Genomic DNA, 21,116 nt, shown 5'->3' on the forward strand with positions numbered 1-21,116 from the left:
TACAGGCGCCCGCCACAACGCCCGGCTATTTTTTGGTTGCAGTTTGGCCGGGGCCGGGTTTGAACCCGCCACCCTCGGTATATGGGGCCGGCGCCTTACCGACTGAGCCACAGGCGCCGCCCTGCAACTTCCCCATCTTAACTGTAAGTTATTTATTTCCATTTCTATCCCCCAGATCTCAAGGCTGTAGGACACAATATTCCACAGCATCATTGGGCAAGCAGTTTTTACCTATTTTACTTGATAATTACGGAATGGGGTTAAAGGAAAATGAATAAGATGCATCAAGGTTGGCATTTCCAGAGCTCATGTGTGAGCTGAGAAGGAAAGGGTGAGATGAGCAAGGTGAAAAGTTGGAGAGGTCAAGAAAAAATGAGAGCAGGATGGGATGGAGCACCCTGCGGCCTACAGATTAGGTGTACACTGTATCCTCTAGCTTTCCCATCTTCATATTTCTTCCTCCACTCATTCAAAAGCCTTGTAAGATACATCTAAGTAATTATGCATATTCACTCTAAATATGACATATTTATAAAAAAAGGAAACAAACTGATTCACCTCATCATTATAACATATTAACTAATTTTTCCATTTAAAAATCAGTGTCATAATCATTGAAAATATTAAGAAAAGTCATGAAATGGGCTCTATAAATTTATGGGTTTTGACTTTATTTTATGTGGGATATTACATTAATCTCTTTCTGATTTTAGAAAACACCTATTTTAATAAAGAATATTTTTTAAAATGACCAGTGTTTTTATATTCAAGTTAATCTATTTTTGTGAATGAATATAGACATAGCACATTTCTCTGATGCCTAACACTTACAGGAGGAGAAATGCATTTTTGTTATAGCCCCACAGATTCACCATTCCCCACAATTTTTTTTTCTCCCAAAATGTTCCTTGAATATCCAGACTGGAGAATTCAAACAGAAATAGTTTCAAGTACCAGATTCTATCCTTCTAAATTCCACATTATAATTCTAGCACACTCTCTTGCTTCCAGTGATCTCTGTGGCAGAAGTAATCTTTTTTTTTTTTTTTTTTTTTTTGTAGAGACAGAGTCTCACTGTACCACCCTCGGGTAGAGTGCCGTGGCATCACACAGCTCACAGCAACCTCCAACTCCTGGGCTTAAGCGATTCTCTTGCCTCAGCCTCCCAAGCAGCTGGGACTACAGGCGCCCGCCACAACGCCCGGCTATTTTTTCGTTGCAGTTCGCCTGGGCTGGGTTTGAACCCGCCACCCTCGGCACATGAGGCCGGCGCCCTACTCACTGAGCCACAGGCGCTGCCTGGCAGAAGTAATCTTAGTAATCTTAATCTGTGTAAAGGAAACTTTCTTGAATTGATACAAAAGCATTCTCTCGGGTTTCTTCATGATTAACTGCAACATTACATGGCTAACTTATTCCCTCCTTCTTTCCCTGCTCATGAATCTTTCTTCAAATCTCTGGTCACCATTCTTTTCAGGGATCATTTATGCCACTTCTTTCCTCTTCAATTACTAGTAATAGTTCATATCTATAATTTGGAATTGTTCACATTTTTCTTTATCCCATCTGGCTAGGAACATGTTCTGAAATACATGTAAAAGCGATATAAGGCCCTCCTTTGATCCTTCTGTTGGAAATGTTCTCCAATAGATCTTCCTATATATTTCTCTACAGGGATGTCTATAGTCTTGTTACTTAGTGTGGTCCAAGGACCCGCAGCATTGGAGTCACCTGGGAAGTATAAGAAACACAGAGTCCCAGGGGAGCGGTAGCTCGACCCTGTAATCCCAGCACTCTGGGAGGCCAAGGCAGGTGGATGCCTGTGCTCTGGAGTTCAGGACTAGCCTAAGCAAGAGTAAGATCCCATCTGTAAAAATGAGTGGACACTGTGATTGGTTTTTGTAGTCCCAGCTACTCAGGAGGCTGAGGCAAGAGGATCACTTGAGCCCAAGAGTTTGAGGTTGCTGTGAGCTATGACATCACAGAATTCTACTGAGAGTGACAGAGTGAGACACTGCCTCCAAAAAAAAAAAGAAATGGAAAGTCCTGGATATGTCAAATCAAATTGTCTTTTACGGGAAAATACAGTTCTTACCTTCTACTTGTGCATTTACACTGTTTTTCTCTTCTTGATTGGCATCCTGAGATGAATAACTAAGATCCTTCTCTGAAAGACTCTCTGAGATATTCTATTAAAATTAATATCAATATGAGTTCAGTTAAAAATAATAAGTTACATCAAGATTTGCTAATCATTTTCTCCAAAGCATCTTAATTTCTTTTGGTAAAAGCAATGACATACAAAAGAAGAGGAACAAGTATTGAAAATCAAAACATTTCAGTAGAGAAGTTCACATATGCTGTCAAGATTAAGCTCATCTTTTATCTGCATATCGATGTGTAGACACAGCATGAAAGGCCAAAATGAGTCATATTCACAAAAAATATGAACTAATGTGCATATTTCAACATGTAACGAACTTCAAAATAAATGATTACTTCACATTCACCACCAGGAATAAGAGAACATTTTTAAAAAACAAAATACACTTGCTATAATAGTTATGCATTAAACACATAAAATATTTTAATGAAATTTTAGCATAAAAATTTGAGATATAGCATTCTAAGAAACTTTTGTTATGTCATATTGGGCATAAACCAAATATTCATTTTTAATTCATATTAATGTAAGTGTACCTAAACAGAAAATTTCTGAAGCTGCTTTATTTAGGTAAACAAAAGGTTAGAAAAATCTAAAATATGTTTTGATAGAGTTTTTACTTATGGTTGAATAAAAAGATACCACAGCTAAAATAACTATTTTTTATGTTTACATAAAATCAAACAAATATTAGATATAGTATGTAACTTTATGCTAATAAAAATCAATTTCAAGAACTATAGCAATCCTCAATATAAAAGAAAAAGAACATTTATTTTTGAAGCATCTAAGGTATCCCAGACATGTATTTCCACATTTTCTTTTCTATGTATTATAATAATAAAATTAAAGTTGGCTGCTGCTGATGATTACCCTACTTTCTGCTTCCTGGAGTTCCCAGGATGTTCAGAGTAAAATGATTTACATATGTGATCCATTGTTCTTTCTGCCCTATCTTCCTCTCCGAATTTCACATGGCTGGCTCCTCCTCAGCCTTTAGCTAGTAGCTTGAACTTCACACTCAGAAATATCTTCCCTGACTGTGGATTTCCACCCCAGTCCCATCCCCATTAACTGCAATCTTCCTCAATATTGTCAAACCTGATATTCTCTGCTTTCTCTGTATGAAGCCCACATAGTAAATCAGAATTTTTTGCTGTTTGGTTTTCTCTTGCTACTACTATAAGGCATCCTATTGTACATTCAGTGTCTAACTACTTAGCACATAATTGGTACTTATAGTCCCTGTTACTTCGGAGGCTGAGGCAAGGGGATCACTTGAGCCTAAGTGTTTGAGGTTGCTGTGAGCTATGACACCATAGCACTCCACCCAGGGCACAGAATGAGATTTTGTCTTTACATGTTCAAGGTCATGTACATGTACATGTCTCTACATGTTCAAGGTCAAAAAATGTACAAATCTCATTGGGAAGATCTTAAGCACAAAATCACTAGAGTGATTTTATTCTTACAGGATATTGGCCACGATAGTCTCCTGAAACTTATTATACCCAAATTACAAAGACTCATGCCTGTTCTAACTTGCTTAACTTCCCATTTTTTCCTTGACACTACTGTCTTAAGGTTTTGCTTTGTTTGTTTTTTTTTAAAAAAAGAACTACTTCCCATATTTATTAAATCATTAAATAAAACTGTGAACATTTCTTACATTTGCATGCATACTTTTCAGACTATAAAAATGTTTCCAGATTTCATACTGTATTTGTTCATTACACACACCTAAAATGTTGATATTAGTGCCATGTCTATGAATTAGGTCACAGACATTCAAAATTAATTAAATAATTTCCCTCAGTTTCCACAGAAAGTGAAAGATCCAGAATAACATGTCTTTTGACATCCATTTGAATCTGGTGCTGCTGCCCAACCACTGCTTCTAAGAGGTCAGCCTTTAACATGTCTTCCTACCTGAGCTCTGCTTCGGAATAAATTGTCAGTATTTCACACCTACAGTATATCAGAAGCATGGCTGCCACAAAAGTACTCTATGTGTTCTATTTTAGAAAATGACTTCTGCTTAAAACGCCACTAAATCAAATTGTTACTATTACAGCCCCACATGTTCACTTACTCCCCATGATTTTTTTTTTTTTTCTCCTAAAACGTTCCTTGATGATCTAGCCTGGTCAATTCAAACATAGTAACAGTTTTGAGTGCCACATTTTATCATTTCAAGTTCCAAGTTATAAAAATCAACACTCCAAACTGCTTTTCCCTGAATTTCATTAGGACTTATATTACACATCCATACTTACTACGGACTCATGCATTTGGCTATAGGTTGATCTTGAATAATTCTTTAGTTTTTAAATAAACTTAACTTCAAAGCCAAATGGGATTCTTATAACTCCTAAGCCTTATCATTTTGTATTATATTACACTGTCTTTTTAAATGAATCTTGCAAATTAGCAGAATTTTACTATTCAGCAGCTCATTCTTTCCACATAATTACTTTATTAATTATGGCCTGATAATGTAAGAAAATAATTCCTTGTGGGCACATACACAGCTGAGAAAAGGTTATTAAAAGCATCCCTTTTATGTTTTAAAGTTGTCAATGCTTATATTTTAAAGTAATGATAAGAAAAGACATTACCTCCAAATACAAACTTGGTTCTTTTGGTCTGTCTTGTCTTGATAACAGTACAGAGATTTCATCTATAAAATGTTATTTGCAGATAAATTAATGACAAAGTATTACTGCATTTTAAAAACATATTCAAATCTACCTCTTTGTGACTATTTCAGTAAAATAAAACTCAAAAAGAATTTCACAAGGTTAAAGCAGTTTCAGGAAAAAGTTTATAGTATGAAAAAAGGCAAAAGAAAGATATTAAAAAGGAGTGGACATTAAATACTTGTGTCCTCACCTATGGTGCATCTTGCAAATGTACATGTGAAGTCTATGAAGAGTACAGTATCAATGTCTTAATACAACAATTAAGTAAGTGATGTGAAGGCTATGTGAACAATCTGGATTTTGGGCGGCGCCTGTGGCTCAGTCGGTAAGGCGCCGGCCCCATATACCGAGGGTGGCGGGTTCAAACCCGGCCCCGGCTGAACTGCAACCAAAAAATAGTTGGGCGTTGTGGCGGGCGCCTGTAGTCCCAGCTACTCGGGAGGCTGAGGCAAGAGAATCGCTTAAGCCCAGGAGTTGGAGGTTGCTGTGAGCTGTGTGATGCCATGGCACTCTACCGAGGGCCATAAAGTAAGACTCTGTCTCTACAAAAAAAAAAAAAAAAAAAGATTTTTAAAAAAAGGGTGGCGCCTGTGGCTCAAGGAGTAGGGCGCTGGTCCCATATGCCATAGGTGGCGGGTTCAAACCCAGCCCAGGCCAAAAACCACAAAAAAAAAAACACACACAAAAAAAAACAATCTGGATTTAAGCAGTCCAAATTGTATACAAAGTCAGCACATCATACCTCATAAATACATTAATGTACACAGTTATGATTTAATAAAAACAATACAATAAATCAAAGGAATGGACATCAAACCAATACCCATTATTGGTTTTGACTTCATAACAGCACATAATCATTAAATTTTTGAGATATTTCCCCTAAATTACCACCTCTTATTATTTTTTATAACAAAAATAAAATTGTCTTTACTTGTTTCCTTTTGTGTAGCACTTTCAACAATACCAATCGTGTTGGTATTGTCTTCAACTTCTGACTCTCTTGCTCCTTCCTATTGAGAAAAAGAAAAGCCAAATTCAGGAAATGTATTGATTCACTCACACACCAATCTGTTAGCAAAACAGCACACATTCACTATGTTTATCAAACATACACACTATCTGGGAGAATAATTTGAACATAGAAACAGAATATAGAGTCTGTCCTATATTTAAGGAGGTGTGGCAAAGATATATGAAAACAAATCAGAAAAGTAATTGATGAGTCTGTAATTACAGTAAATTAATTACACTAAGGATACAATGGAGGAAGAGTCAGTTCTACCCAGGAAGCTTAGGAAATGCAGCAAATATAGAGGCGTATTTTCAAAGACAACGATGTGCGCAGTGAGAGTGTGAAGGGCTTTTGGACAGGGGAGAAGGGGCAAAAGGATGAGGAATGGAACCACAGGGCATATGAGGGCTATGAAGGTAATGCGGTAAAACTGCAACCTTGTGATAAGGAACAGGTTTTAGAGATGAAATGAGAGAATCAGGCCAAGCTACCAAAGACAGGTGGCAGAAGAGGTGCAAACTTTCCCTTTCCTGTAATGGGATCCACTCAATAAGCACGTAAGTCAGGCCACCAAAAACATATTTTCAAAAGGTCACCTTGGTAGCAATGTGAAGATAGATGAACACAGGACAAAATCAGAAAAGAGCTTTTCAAAATCATAAATCAGAAAGTGAATTATGGTAATAAGCTATGAACACTGGTAATGGTGAGTGACTGGATTGGTGATCTGCAGGAGAGTTAAAGTACAAGATTTACACTAACTTAATGTTTCAGTGCTACTTACTATGTGTTATTTACATAATAGAAAAATCAGATGACAAAATAGGGAACAGAGTCAAGGAAGTAAGGGAAGGGTGAAGGACAGTGTCTTCAGTCCTTAAAGTCTAATATGTCAACTATGAAGCATCCAAGGACATAGGAGGTAAATCTGGGTAAATACTTTAGGAAGAGATTACCTTACTCATGAAAGGCATATGGTGTTAAGAACATAAGTATGTGTAAGCTATACTAAACTGGCACACCTTATGTAATCCAACAGAACTCTGACATTTGGAAAATGACAACAAAAGGATTTGAATTTTATATTTTAACATTTTTAAAGAAATAATATACTTTTATTAACATGTGCAAACTTTTATTTCTCATTATTATGTGCATTTTTTAAATGGATGAAAATATTTAACTCTAAAACACCAATTCAGGATGCTACAAGAAAGCTCTCTTTCAATAATTAGCCCTAAATTCTGACCTGTAGAAGAGAAATGCTGATTTGATTAGAGAATTATGAGGGCATTTTAAGTACTACTATGATGTAAGAAAGAAATGTAAAACCCTAGTCTGAATTTCACATGGTTTTCTTATTCGTTTGTCAGGAACATATGAATAACTGTGATTGTCTATTGACCCACCCCTGATAGAATGGTCATTAAAAGTTAAGGAAAGGTAGGGGGACAAGGCATGTGGTATGCCTTTTGGGGATGGAACTAGGGTCCTCATCATCTACCAAAGCAATCAATGTACCTAGTTCTATGTACCCTCAAAAAAAGAGGGTAATCTGGAAAATGGTGGCTGAGTAACAGCTTCCTTGAAACTGGACACAGTGAGTCTGGGGAGACAAGACCACAGGCATCTCTGGCTGGTGGGATCTGCTTATATTTATCCCTTTGAGGACAGGGGGAGTCAGCGAGAGACTTCTTGACCACAAGAGGAGGACAAAAGCAGTGTAAAACTGGAAAGTGGTTATGTGTGTTTGTTCAGTCTAATCATGCTGACAGCTGTAAGAACAGCAGCAGTGAGATTGCAAAGGGGCAATCTCACCTGTGAGCTGTTTTGGTGTTTTTGGACTTGGCACTCAGTTGAACTCTCTTGCGAGAGCTTGGACAGGAGTGTGGAGAAATTTGGGCATTGTCTAGGGCCACTGAGCTGAACGGAGCTAACAGTGTCCAGCTGTGGGCCGTGTGGAGTCATTGTGAGAGAACTGCCCAGGCAAGCTCTGCCCTCAGGGTCACAGAGCAAGGATCAGGTGGGATCTAGTAATCTAGTGACTGAGCAGCCTAAAGGTGGGGCAGAGCTGCCTTACAGCCTTAGACTTCAGGGGCAGAGTGAGACTGGTTTTGGCACACTGGATAGCCACTTCAGCAGTGATCCAAGCAACAAGTGCTTTCCTGGGAAAGCTTCTGCATAGCCAAGTTTAGCAGTTTAAAGTGCCCTTTAAGAGAGCTGAGGGGATATTTGGGTCTCCACCCTGAGGGATTTGAGAAATAGGCAGAGGCCTCCAGTCGTATCAGCATTGTGATTAACATCTTATACCCAAGATCACCTGTTGCCCACACAATATTCAGCAAGATATATATACTGCTTTGTCCTTGGTTTTGTTTGTTATTTTATTTTATTTTTGTTGTTGTTGTTGTTGCTGCTGTTTTGTTTTTTTAATTTCAATCTTTTACCCATAGAATTTTCTTTTATTTATTTTTTTCTTTTCTTTCACCATTTGTCTAGTTTAAATACTATTTGCCATTGTTGCCTTTTTCTACAATTAGAACTTCATTTTTGCTACTGTTTCTATGCCTATTTGGTTTCCCCCCAATTTTATCCTGTAAGTTTTATTTTTTTATTGTTTTGGTTTGATTTATAGCATTTTTGTCTTTCCTCTCTACTTGGTGTAGGTAAGGTACTGTGTCCTAACAGGCTAGTAAGGGAACCACCCAACCCAGTGCCCCCAGATGTTTTTTTTTATTATTATTATTTTTAGGTTAATTCAAAGTACCCTACTGTGCACCTATGTTGCTCTGTCTCACTCTTTCTGTGTCTCTCTTATTTTTTAAATATTACTTTTTACTCATCCCTTCTTCTTTTTTTTTTTCTTTTATCCCTTCTTGCTGTTCAACCTTCTCATCCTTCTGTTCCTATACCAAAAGGACTCATTGAAACCCTAGTCCAGAGGCATGGCAACTTAAAGAGCAAGGGGAAGTGAAAGGAAAATGAGATCAAGGAAACAGATAAAAGAAATCATTCATGAGGAAGAATCAGCAGAAAACTCCTGGCAACATAAAAAACCAGTCCAGAGCAACCCCTCCAAGGGACCATGAGGTAGCAACAGCAGAGGATTCCACCTACAAAGAAATGTTAGAAATGACAAAAAGGGAATTTAGAATACAGGTGATGAAAACAATGAAGGAAATGATGGAAACAACGAAGGAAACTGCTGATAAAGTTGGAAATAACTAAAAGGAAATTCAAAAACAATCAAATAAGAGATGAACGATATGAAGAATATAGAAAGTGTATAGCAGAGCTGAAGGAACTGAAGGAGTCAATTAGGGAACTTAAAGATGCAATAGAAAGTATCAACAACAGATTAGACCATGCAGAAGAAATAATTTCGGAGGTAGAGGACAAAGCTCTTGAGATAATTTAGATATTTAAAGAGGCAGAAAAGAATAGAGAGAGAAAGCAGAACATTCACTGACAGAATTATGGGACTTTATGAAGCATTCAAACATACGAGTGATAGGTATCCCAGAAAGGGAAGACGGATGCCACAGGGGAATGGAAGCCATACTAGAGAATAGTATAAATGAGGTGGGTAGAGGGAAGGGGATTGGTGGGATTACACCAGCGGTGCATCTTACAAGGGTATATGTGAAACTTGGTAAACGGTCTGTGAAGCTAGTGAATGATGTCCCATGATCATATCAATGTATACAGCTATGATTTAATAAAAAAAATAAATAAAGAGGATTACCTTCAAAGGAATAAACTGAACATGGTGAAAAAGAAAAAGAAAAAAAAAAAAAAAAAAAAAAAACAACTTTGGCCAGACTAAGTAGAAATAGAAAAGTAAAATCTCTAGTAACCTCAATCAGAAATGATACAGGGGAAATTACAACTGATGCCACAGAGATACAAGAGATCATCTCTGAATACTCCCAGAAACTCTATGCCCAGAAATTTGACAATGTGAAGAAAATGGATCAACATTTGGAATCACTCCCTATCCCTAGACATAGCCAGGAAGAAATAGAGCTCCTGAACAGACCAATTTCAAACACTCAGATCAAAGAAACAATAAAAAAGCTTCCAACAAAAAAATGCCCTGGTCCAGCTGACTTCACACCAGAATTCTATCAAACCTTCAAGGAAGAGCTTTTTCCCGTACTGCAGAAATATTCCAATAAATTGAGGAGGAAGGAATCTTCCCAAGACAGTCTATGAAGCAAATATCACCCTGATACCAAAACCAGAAAAAGACCCAATTAAAAAGAATTTCAGACCAATTTCACTAATGAATATAGATGAAAAAATTCTCAACAAAATCCTAGCCAACAGATTACAGCTTATGATTAAATAGTCATATACCATGATCAAGTAGGTTTCATCCCAGGGATGCAAGGCTGGTTTAATATACGCAAGTCTATAAACATTATCCATCATATTAACAGAAGCAAAAATAAAGACCATATGATCCTCTCAATAGATGTAGAAAACGCATTTGATAAAATTCAGCATCCTTTCCTAAGTAGAACACTGAAGGGTATAGGCATAGGTAGCACATTTCTGAAACTGATCAAAGCTATCTATGACAAATTCACAGCTAATATTTTACTGAATGGAGTAAAACTGAAAGTTTTTCCTCTTAGAACTGGAAACAGACAAGGTTGTCCTCTGTCACCTTTACTATTCAATGTAATTCTGGAACTTCTAGCCAATACAATTAGGCAAGACAAGAAAATAAACGGAATCCAACTGGGAGCAAAGAAGGTCAAACTCTCCCTCTTTGCTGACGACATGATCTTAGAGAATCCTAAAGACTCAACCAAAAGACTCCTGGAAGTCATCAAAAAATACAGTAATATCTCAGGATATAAATTCAATGTCCACAAGTCAGTAGCTTTTGAATATATCAATAACAGTCAAGATGAGAGGCTAATAAAGGGCAAAAACTCCTTCACCATAGTTTCAAAGAAAATAGAATACCTAGGATTATACCTAACAAAGGAGGTGAAGGACCTCTATAAAGAAAATTATGAAATCCTCAGAAAGGAAATAGCAGAAGATATTAACAAATGGAAGAACATACCATGCTCATGACTGGGAAGAATCAACATTGTTAAATGTCTATAAATCCCAAAGCAGTCTACCTATTCAATACTATTCCTATTAAAATACCAACATCCTACTTTCAAGATTTGGAAAAAATAATTCTGCATTTCGTATGGAACCAGAAAAAAACCCATATAGCCCAGGCAGTTCTTATCAATAAAAATAAAGCTGGGGGCATTACCATATGTGATTTTAGGCTGTCCTACAAAGCCACAGTGGTCAAGGCAGCATAGTAGTGGCACAAAAATAGAGACATAGATATTTGGAATCAAACAGAAAACCAGAAGATGAAACTAACATCTTACAACCAACTAATCTTCGATAAACCAAACAAGAACATGCCTTGGGGGAAAGTATCCTTATTCAATAAATGGTGTTGGAAGAACTGCATATCCACATGTAAAAGAATGACACTGGACCCACACCTTTCTCCACTCACAAAAATGGATTCAAGATGGATAAACGACTTAAATTTAAGGCATGAAACAATAAAAGTCCTCAAAGAAAGCACAGGAAAAACAAAGATATTGGCTTGGGGAAAGACTTCATGAATAAGACTGCCATGGCAATTGCAACAACAAAAATAAACAAAATGGGACTTCATTAAACTGAAACGGTACTGTACAGCTAAGGAGACAATAACCAAAGCAAATAGACAACCTACACAATGGGAAAGGATATTTCCTTATTTTTAATCAGACAAAAGCTTGATAACTAGGATCTATAAAGAACTGAAATTAATACCTATGAAAAAAGCCAACAATCCCATATGTCAATGGGCAAGAGACATGTGTAGAACCTTCTTTAAGACAGACGAATGGCTAACAAACATATGAAAAAATGTTCATCATCCCTATCTATTAGAGAAATGCCAACCAAAACCACCCTTAGATACCATCTAACCCCAGCAAGAATAGCCCACATCACAAAATCTCAAAACTGCAGATGCTGGTGTGGGTGTGGAGAGAAGGGACCACTTTTACCCTGCTGGTGGGACTGCAAACTAGCACAACCTTTTTGGAAGGAAGTATGGAGAAACCTCAAAGTACTCAAGCTAGACCTCCCATTTCATCCTGCAATCCCATTACTGGGCATCTGCCCAGAAGGAAAAAATCCTTTTATCATAAGGACACTTGCACTAGACTGTTTACTGCAGCTCAATTTAAAATCGTCAAAATGTGGAAACAGCCTAAATGCCCACCAACTGTGGAATGGATTAACAAACTGTGGTATATGTGCAACATGGAATACTATTCAGCTATTAAAAATGGAGACTTTAACTACTTTGTATTAACCTGGATGGACATGGAACACATTATTCTTAGTAAAGCATCAGAAGAACGGAGAAGCATGAATCCTATGTACTCAATTTTGATATGAGGACAATTAATGAAAAGGACATGGTAGGGGTGGGGGAAGTGGAGAGCAGAGAGAGGGAAGGAGGAAACAGGGGGGATCCTTGGTGTGTGTCACAACTTTTGGGGGCAAGACATGATTGCAAGAGGAACTTTGACTAACAAATGCAGTAAGTGTAACCTAGTTTGTTGTACCCTCAAAGAATCCCCAGCAATAAAAAAAAAAAAAAAAATTAAAAAAAATTTGAAGAAAGGATCTAGAATTAAAAAAACTCTTATCCAGTTAAAGATTTAGAAATCTCCCAGTATATACATGATTGTCCACCTGATACTCACATGAGGAAAGAAGAAATGGACTAAAATATTGAGCCAACAGGATTATTGGGTTTTACTGATAAAGGATGTTATGTGCATGGTTTGACAAGTATGAATACTAAAGTTAATAATGCTTCTTGAGAATAATAAAATCTCTGCATTGCTGGACATATTTGTCAAAGTAAGAAATGACCTTCCAGAGATAATTCTATATACTCTTTTGCAATCTTTACTGCCTTATGCTTCTGTAACACTGGGTAGTTTATTTGCCGATTCTTTAATCAAATCTGATCACATACACTGGATGTGTGAACATCTGTGTCCATTACAGAGATTCCATGAGCACAAGATGAATGAGAAAATCACCAAAATAAACAAGTGACTAATTTGTTTAAGAGGATTGAGTTTAAAACCTCTTGTCACATTTAATGGATAAAGACATTTTAATTTTAGTTAATAAAACTATAAATGCTTATTTATTTTGCCTTTTTATTTTCAAAAAGTTCAGCTACCAAGAAATTACATCAAACAGTAAGATAAATAAGTAAGTTGAGAATATACTAAACAATGTTAGAAAACTTAAAAAAAAGCCAGAAGAGTCAAATAATAATAATTAATTTAATAATTCTAATAGAGCCTAAAAGAGGTTTCACTTTGCATAATATCTAAATATAGGTTTGACTAGATTAAATATAAGACAATGTTTCATTAAATTGAAAAGAAATAATAAGGACTAAATTTCCTTTTTTAGAGATACTATCGAAAAAAGAGAATAAATCTTAAAAAGAAGCTTGATGTTCAGGCTGTCTTAAGCAATCAAAGGAGAAGATAACTTTTGGGGGTTAGTCATAAATGGAATAACCTAAAAAAGAAAAGATAATCACATAGAATTAACATGATTTTTCTAAAAAATATGTAAAAATCCTTCGTTGTTATTATCATAATTATTATTACTGTTATTATTATTTTAAGACAGAATCTCGCTATGTCCCCCTAGGTAGAGTGCCGTGTCGTCACAGCTCCAAGCAACTTCTAACTTTTGGGCATCAGCAATTCTCTTGCCTCAGCCTCATAAGTAGTTGGGACTACAGGCACCCACCACAATACCTGCCTATTTTATTGTTGCAGTTGTCATTGTTGAGCAGGCCCGGGCCTGGTTTAAACCTGCCAGACCCCATGTATATAGCCAGTGCCCTAAGCACTGAGCTGTGGGTGCTTAGCTATTTTTTAATCTTTGTAATTGATACATAATAGGGGTCCATATTTGGTGTGTACACATGATAATTTCACACATTCATATCATCAACTCAGGGTATAAGGTATTCAACACCTTAAATATATATACACATACATTTTTATATATACATTTTTTGAGGGTGGTAAAATAGCTTTATCCTCTGTCATAACACAAACCAACAGACTTTGGTGTTGGCAAGTGAGGAAACACAACAGTAGAACACGCTGCTCACTGAGAAGGAGGAGGATGAGTTACAAAGCCTTCCCCCATTTCTCGTGCAGCTGAGATAAAGCCATAACCCTTATAAATAGATAAGCATATTAAAAATATTTCCAGGGCCCACCTGGCTCTGCTCCTACACAAATAAGGTTAATCTCTGTAGTAAAAAGGGTGAGAGGGAGAGGCAGAAATTTGGTTTACTGGTAGGTGGAAAACAGGAAGGGATACAAGCCAATGTGTAACAAAGGCTCTCCCAAACATACAAAAGAGAGGGTCAAGGGGACCTGTCAGAGGCTGAGAAATGTTCCTGAAGGTGGTCTCAGTCCTGTCCCCAATCCCAGATGCTCTTGAGTGATCTGTCCTTTCAGACACCACCTGTGAGGTTCCACTATCAGAGTCTATTCTTCCCTCGGTCCCCACCTATTCAGCTCACCAACCAAGTTTTGGTGTCCCTAATTGCTTAGGCCTCTGAAATCAGCCCCTTTAAAGCACAGCCCTCTCCTTAAATACAAAGCATGAGGAGAGCTGGAGGGTCCTTCCTGCCAAGAGGATATTCCAGGGGTCAGCCAGTTTTGGGGTTCCCCTTCAGTCCTGGACCAGGCAGTAAATTTGGTGGTGGGCCCCATGTTCACTGTTGGAGACCTCAAAGACATAGACAGTGCACAGTAGCAATTTCTGGGTGTCTCAGTTTGTCACCACCTGGAGGACAGTGAAGTTTTCAAGGATGCTGTTCATCATATATCACTCAGCCAGCTGCCACAACCTGTGCAGGTAATTCACCAGGTAATCCCAGAGAGGCAAGCACACCAGGAAGTACACTAATCTCTGTCTTCCAGCTGTGCATGCTTTGTCTCCACCTTCTCCACCACCTGCTTGCCAAAGGAACAGGTCTTGTAGGAGCATGTGAGGGTCATGTGTCCCAGGCTCTCATACCGGCTGCTCACTCTGTTACTGCTGCTGCCACGGCTAGCCCTGGCTTATCACCCCTTGGGCCTCAGTTCAGGTCTGCCCAGAACTTGATCAGGCAAAAGATGGGGGCAGTGGAGACCACACTTTTTCAGGGATGTTGTAATTGATCTGCTGGACATTCACACTCTTGAGTGGGGGTTCCCATGGCTAAGGCAATGCTGGGTGATCTGTAGAAACAGGTGTTTCTGGTATGAGTCAGCTGCATTAGGCAGTTACACACAGGCCGAGAACTCTACTAGCTGCAAGCAGACAATGCCCAGGGCCCAAGCCTGCCAGGTTGGGGGTAATGGGGCAGGTAGAGGCATGGGTAATATGGGTTAAGTAGACCCATACCCTGGTCAATAGATGTGGGAGTCAATGACAAGGAAAATGGCTTCACATCTGAAACATTCCAGAGGGGTCTAGAGCCCCTGACCAAAACTGGAAAATCTCAGAGACCTGAGGTCCAGCAGGACCCAGTTTGGTGAGCTTGGCCAAGGACATGGTAGTCATGGTTTGGAAAACCTGGTTCTTAGAAACCAGGTCCTTTAGCTTGGACTACATTTCCCTTGATTTATTTCAAGGTAAAACCTGGATGAGACTAGAGACCTGGGTGCATGTTCAGACCTTTTCCATTCTCAGCTTGATATAGGAGGTAATCATTTCATTCTGACCATACATTTTCCCTTCATAGGGTCCTTCCCATCAGGAGGCTATTCCAGGGACCAGCCAGTTTAAGGTTCCCCTTCAGTCCCAAACCAGGCAGTAAATGGGGTGGTGAGCCCCATGATCACTGGTGGAGACATAAAAAACATAAGTGGTGCATAGCATCAATTCCTGGGCGTTTCTGTTTGTCTACACCTGGAAGATGGTGAACTTTTCAAAAATGCTGTTCATCATGTATCACTTAGCTAGCTGCCACAATGGGTCCTTTGCAAAGCAGTAGGGAAAACCCACAGTCATCAGTCCCAGCTCTTGGGCAAAGGGCTGGTTAATCACTACTCCAGGTGCCCCCAATCCAATTTCACATTATCTGCTCATCTAGCCAAATGGTGAAAAATAAACATGGGGTGGAATCAGCAAAAAAACTCTGGCAACATGCATAGTAAGAGTAGATCAACATCCCCAAGGAACGAAAAGGTGGACACACCAGAAGATCCCATTCACAAACAAATGGCTGAGATGTCAGAAATTGAATTCAGAATTTGGATTGCCAATAAGATTAACAGAATGGAGCAAAGTCGGATTTAGAAATTTAAGGAGCATTTCAAAAGTCGTCTGAAGAATTCAATGAATTCAAAGTCAAAATCAACCAGTTTTGACACATTGAGGCAAGAACTCGCAGCCCCCAAAGATCTGAGAAATACAGTAGAATCCATCAGGAACAGAATGGAGCAGGCAGAAGAAAGGATTTCTGACAATGAATGCAAAGCTTCTGAATGTTTCCAAATGCTCAAAGAGGAAGAGAAATGGAGAGCAAAAATGGATCATTCTCTCAGAGAGCTCTGGGACACTTCAAAAAACCTAACTTTCGCCTTATAGGAATTCCTGTGGGCAATGAGATTGCATCTAAAGTTCCAGATGCTCTACTGCAAGAGATAATCGAGAAGAACTTACCAAACATGGCAGGAGATTCTGAAATTAAGAAAGCAGACAGTTTCAGAACCCCAGCACAACTCAACCTAATTATAGCATCTCCCAGACATATTATAATTAACTTAGTAAAGGTTAATATGAAGGAGAAAATTCTGCAAGCAGCCAGACATAAGAAAACCATAACCCACAATGGGAAGAATACTAGAATGAGTGAAGATCTCTCTACCGTAACTTTTCGAGGTAGAAGAGGGTGGTCATCGACATTTAACCTCCTAAAACAAAACAACTTTCAACACAGGATTCTGTATCCAACTAAACTTAGGTTCTTTTATGATGGAGAAGTTAAATACTTTAATGACATTCACATGTTGAAGACATTTGCCATAACTAAACCAGCTCTCCAGTATGTTCTCAGTCCTATCCTCCACAATGACCAGCAAAATCCTCTACTACCAAAGTCAACTCACTCAGAAACTTTTGATCAAATTCCAACTTCCACAGTGCCGAAAGAATTAAAAATGCATACTGGACTTTTGAAAAACTTGATATCCAAAATACTGTCAGGTTTATCAATATTCTCAATTAATGTGTATGGCTAAAATTGTCCTCTAAAGAGGCACAGGTTGGCTGACTGGATATAAAAATTTAAGTCATGTATCTGCTGCATATAAGAATCTCCTCTTACCTTCAAAAATAATGACTCAGTGTGAAGGGATGGTTGTATATAATGCAGGCAAATGGAAATCAGAAAGAAGTAGGTGTTAAAATTTTATTTGCAGATATAATATGCTTTAAACCAAGAAAAGTAAGAAAAGATAATGATGGTCACTTCATATTTATTAAGGAAAACAGTCAACATGATGAGATTTAGGTTATTAACATTTATACACCCAACCAGAATACACATCAATTTATAAGAGAGGGTCCAACAGACATGGGTACCTTGATTTCCCACAGCACCATAATAGTAGGAGATTTTAGTACTCTTTTGGCAATGTTGGATAGATCCTCCAGTCAGAAAGTAAGGAAAGTAATTTTGGACTTAAACTTAGCCATTCAACAATCGGATTTAACAGACATCTAAAGAGGATTCCACCCTAAGAAAACTAAATACACATTCTTCTCATTAGCTATGCAACATCCTCCAAAATTTATAACATCTTAGGTCACATGTCTAACCTCAGCAAATTTAAAAGAATAGAAATTATTCCTTGCACCTTCTCGGACCATCATGGAATAAAAGTAGAACTCAGTAACAACAGGAATCTGCACACTCATACAAAAACATGGAAACTAAATAACCTTATGCTGAATCACAGCTGAGTCATAGATGGGATTAAGAAGAAAATTACCAAATTTTCGGGCAAAATGATAATGAAGGCACAAATGACCAGAACCTTCTGGAATACCGCAAAGGCCGTCCTAAGAGGGAAATTTAAAGCATTGCAAGCCTTCCTCAAGAGAAGAAATGATAAGAAGTTAACAAACTAATCTCTAGCAACTGTAAAAGAACATTCCAATCCCAAACACAACAGATGAAAAGAAATAACCAAAATTAGAGCATAATTAAATGAAATGGAAAGCAAAAGGTTTATACAGCAGATCAATATATCAAAAAGTTGGTTTACTGAAAAGATCAATACAAAATCTTCCCAAAAAGACCACCATCAGATGGTTTCACATCAGAACTCTACCAAATCTTTAAAGACGAACTAGCACCTATATCACTAACCTTTTCCAAAATATAGAAAAACAAGAACACAAAACACAACACATTCCATGAATAAAACATCACTTTGATCCACAAACCAGGAACAGACACAACAAGAAAAGAAAATTATGGACCAATATCTCTAATGAATATTGACACAAAAATATTCATTAAGATACTAGCAAACAGGTTGGTGCCTGCGGCTCAAGGAGTAGGGTGCTAGCCCCATACATCAGAGGTGGCAGGTTCAAACCCAACCCCAGTGAACAACTGCAAAAAAAAAAAAAAAAAAATCCTAGCAAACAGAATGCAGTATCACATCAAACAAATTGTACACCATGATCAAGTGGATTTTATCCCAGGGTCTCAAGGCTGGATTAACATACATAAAACTATAAATATAATTCATGGCATGAACAAAATAAAAAACAAAGACCACATGATTCTCTTAATTGATGCTCTAAAAATCTTTTGACAATATCCAGCATCGTTTCATGATCAGAATACTTAAAAAACTGGTATAGAAGGGACATTTCTTAAATTGATACAGGCCATATATAGCAAACCCACATCCAATATTGTATTGAATGGAGGAAAACTGAAATCATTTCCACTCAGATCAGGAACCAGGCAAGGTTGCCCATTGTCTCCACTGCTTTTTAACGTTGTAATGGAAGTCTTAGACATCACAATCAGGTAAGAAGAGGCGATCAGGGTATCCATGTAGGGTCAGAGGAGATCAAACTATCACTCTTTGAAGATGATATGATTGTATTTCTGGAAAACCCCAGGGATTCAACTACAAAACTTTTAGAAGTAATCAAGAAATACAGCAACATCTTAGGTACAAAATCAATACTCACAAATCTGTAGCTGTTATATATACCAACAATAGTCAAGCTGAAAAAATAGTCAAGGATTCTATTCCGTTCACAGAAGTGCCAAAGATAAAATATTTGGAAGTTTACCTAGCAAAAGCCGTGAAAGATCTTTATAAAGAGAACTATGAAACTCTGAGAAAAGAAATAGCTGAAGATGTTAACAAATGGAAAAACATACCCTGCTCATGGTTGGGAAGAATCAACATTGTTAAAATGTCCATACTACCCAAAACAATATACAATTTTAATGGAATCCTTATTAAAGCACCACTGTCATACTTTAAAGACCTAAAAAAAAAATAATACTTCATTTTACATGGAATCAGAAAAAAACTCAGATAACCGGATATTACTCGGAAATAAAAACAAATCAGAAGAATCATACTAACAAACCTCGTATTATACTATAAATTGATAATGATCCAAACAGCATGGTACTGGCACAAAAATATGCATGTAGATGTATGGAAAAGAATACAGAACCAAGAGATGAACCCAGCTACTTACCATTATTTGATCTTTGACAAGCCAATTAAAAACATTCAGTGGGAAAAATATTCCCTATTTAACAAATGGTGCTGGGTGAACTGGCTGGCAACTTGTAGAAGACTGAACCTGGAACCACAGCTTTCACCATTAACAAATATACCAGATTACTGTATTAAAGATTTAAACTTCTTGATATATACCTAGTAGAGGAATTGTAGGATCAAATGTCAGGTCTATTTTTAAATCCCTAAGTGTTCTCCAAGTATCTTTCCAAAAGTAGTGCATTAGTTTGCATTCCCACCAGCAGTGCAAAAGTGTTCACTTTTCTAAACATCCATACCAACAGCTTTGGTTGTGGGATTTTGTGATGGAGGCTAATCTTACTGGAGTTAAATGATATCTCAAAGTGGTTTTGATGTGCATTTCTCTGATGATTAAGGATTATGAGCATTTTTTTCACATGTCTATAGGCCATGCACCTGTCTTCTTCAGAGAAGTTTCCCTTCAAGTCCCTTGCCCACCCTGACATGGGATCACTTGTTCTTTTCCTGCTAATACATTTGAGTTCTCTGTGGATTCTAGTTATTAAACCTTTGTCAGAGACATAACCTGCACATATCTTTATCTTAAGATCAAAGATTTAAACCTTTGTCAGAGATGTAACGTGCACATATCTTTATCTTAAGATTAAAGAATTTAACTTAAGACATGAAACTATAAAAATACTAGAAGAAATTGCAGGGAAAACACTTGAAGAAATCAACCTGGGACAATATTTTATATGGAAGACACCCTAGGGCAATTGAAGCCACAACAAAAATACATTACTGAGACCTGATCATACTAAAAAGCTTCTGCACAGCCAAGAACACAAGCAAACAGACAGCCCTCAGAATGGGAGCAAGTCTATCTTAGTTAATGGTGAAATGTATGACAGTGGTGCTTAATAAGGAAAAAAAATAAAAAATAAAATTGTATATTGCTTTGGGTGGTATGGACATTTTAACAATGTTGATTTTTCCCAGCCATGAGATTGGTATGTTTTTCCATTTGTTAACATCTTCAGCTATTTCTTTTCTCAGAGTTTCATAGTTCTCTTTATAAAAGATCTTTCACAGCCTTTGCTAGGTGAACTCCCAAATATTTTATCTTCTTTGGTACTACTGTGAACAAAATAGAGTCCTTGACTGTTTCTTCAACTTGACTATTGTTGGTATATATAAAGGCTACAGATTTGTGAGTATTGATTTTATAACCTGAGATGTTGCTGTATTCATTGATCACTTTTTTTTTTTTTCCAGTTTTTGGCTGGGACTGGGATTGAACCTGCCACCTCCAGCATATGGAGCCGGAACCCTACTCTTTTGAGCCACGGGCACCA

The sequence above is a fragment of the Nycticebus coucang genome, unplaced genomic scaffold (genome assembly GCF_027406575.1).
Source record: "Nycticebus coucang isolate mNycCou1 unplaced genomic scaffold, mNycCou1.pri scaffold_49, whole genome shotgun sequence".
NCBI lineage: Eukaryota > Metazoa > Chordata > Mammalia > Primates > Lorisidae > Nycticebus > Nycticebus coucang.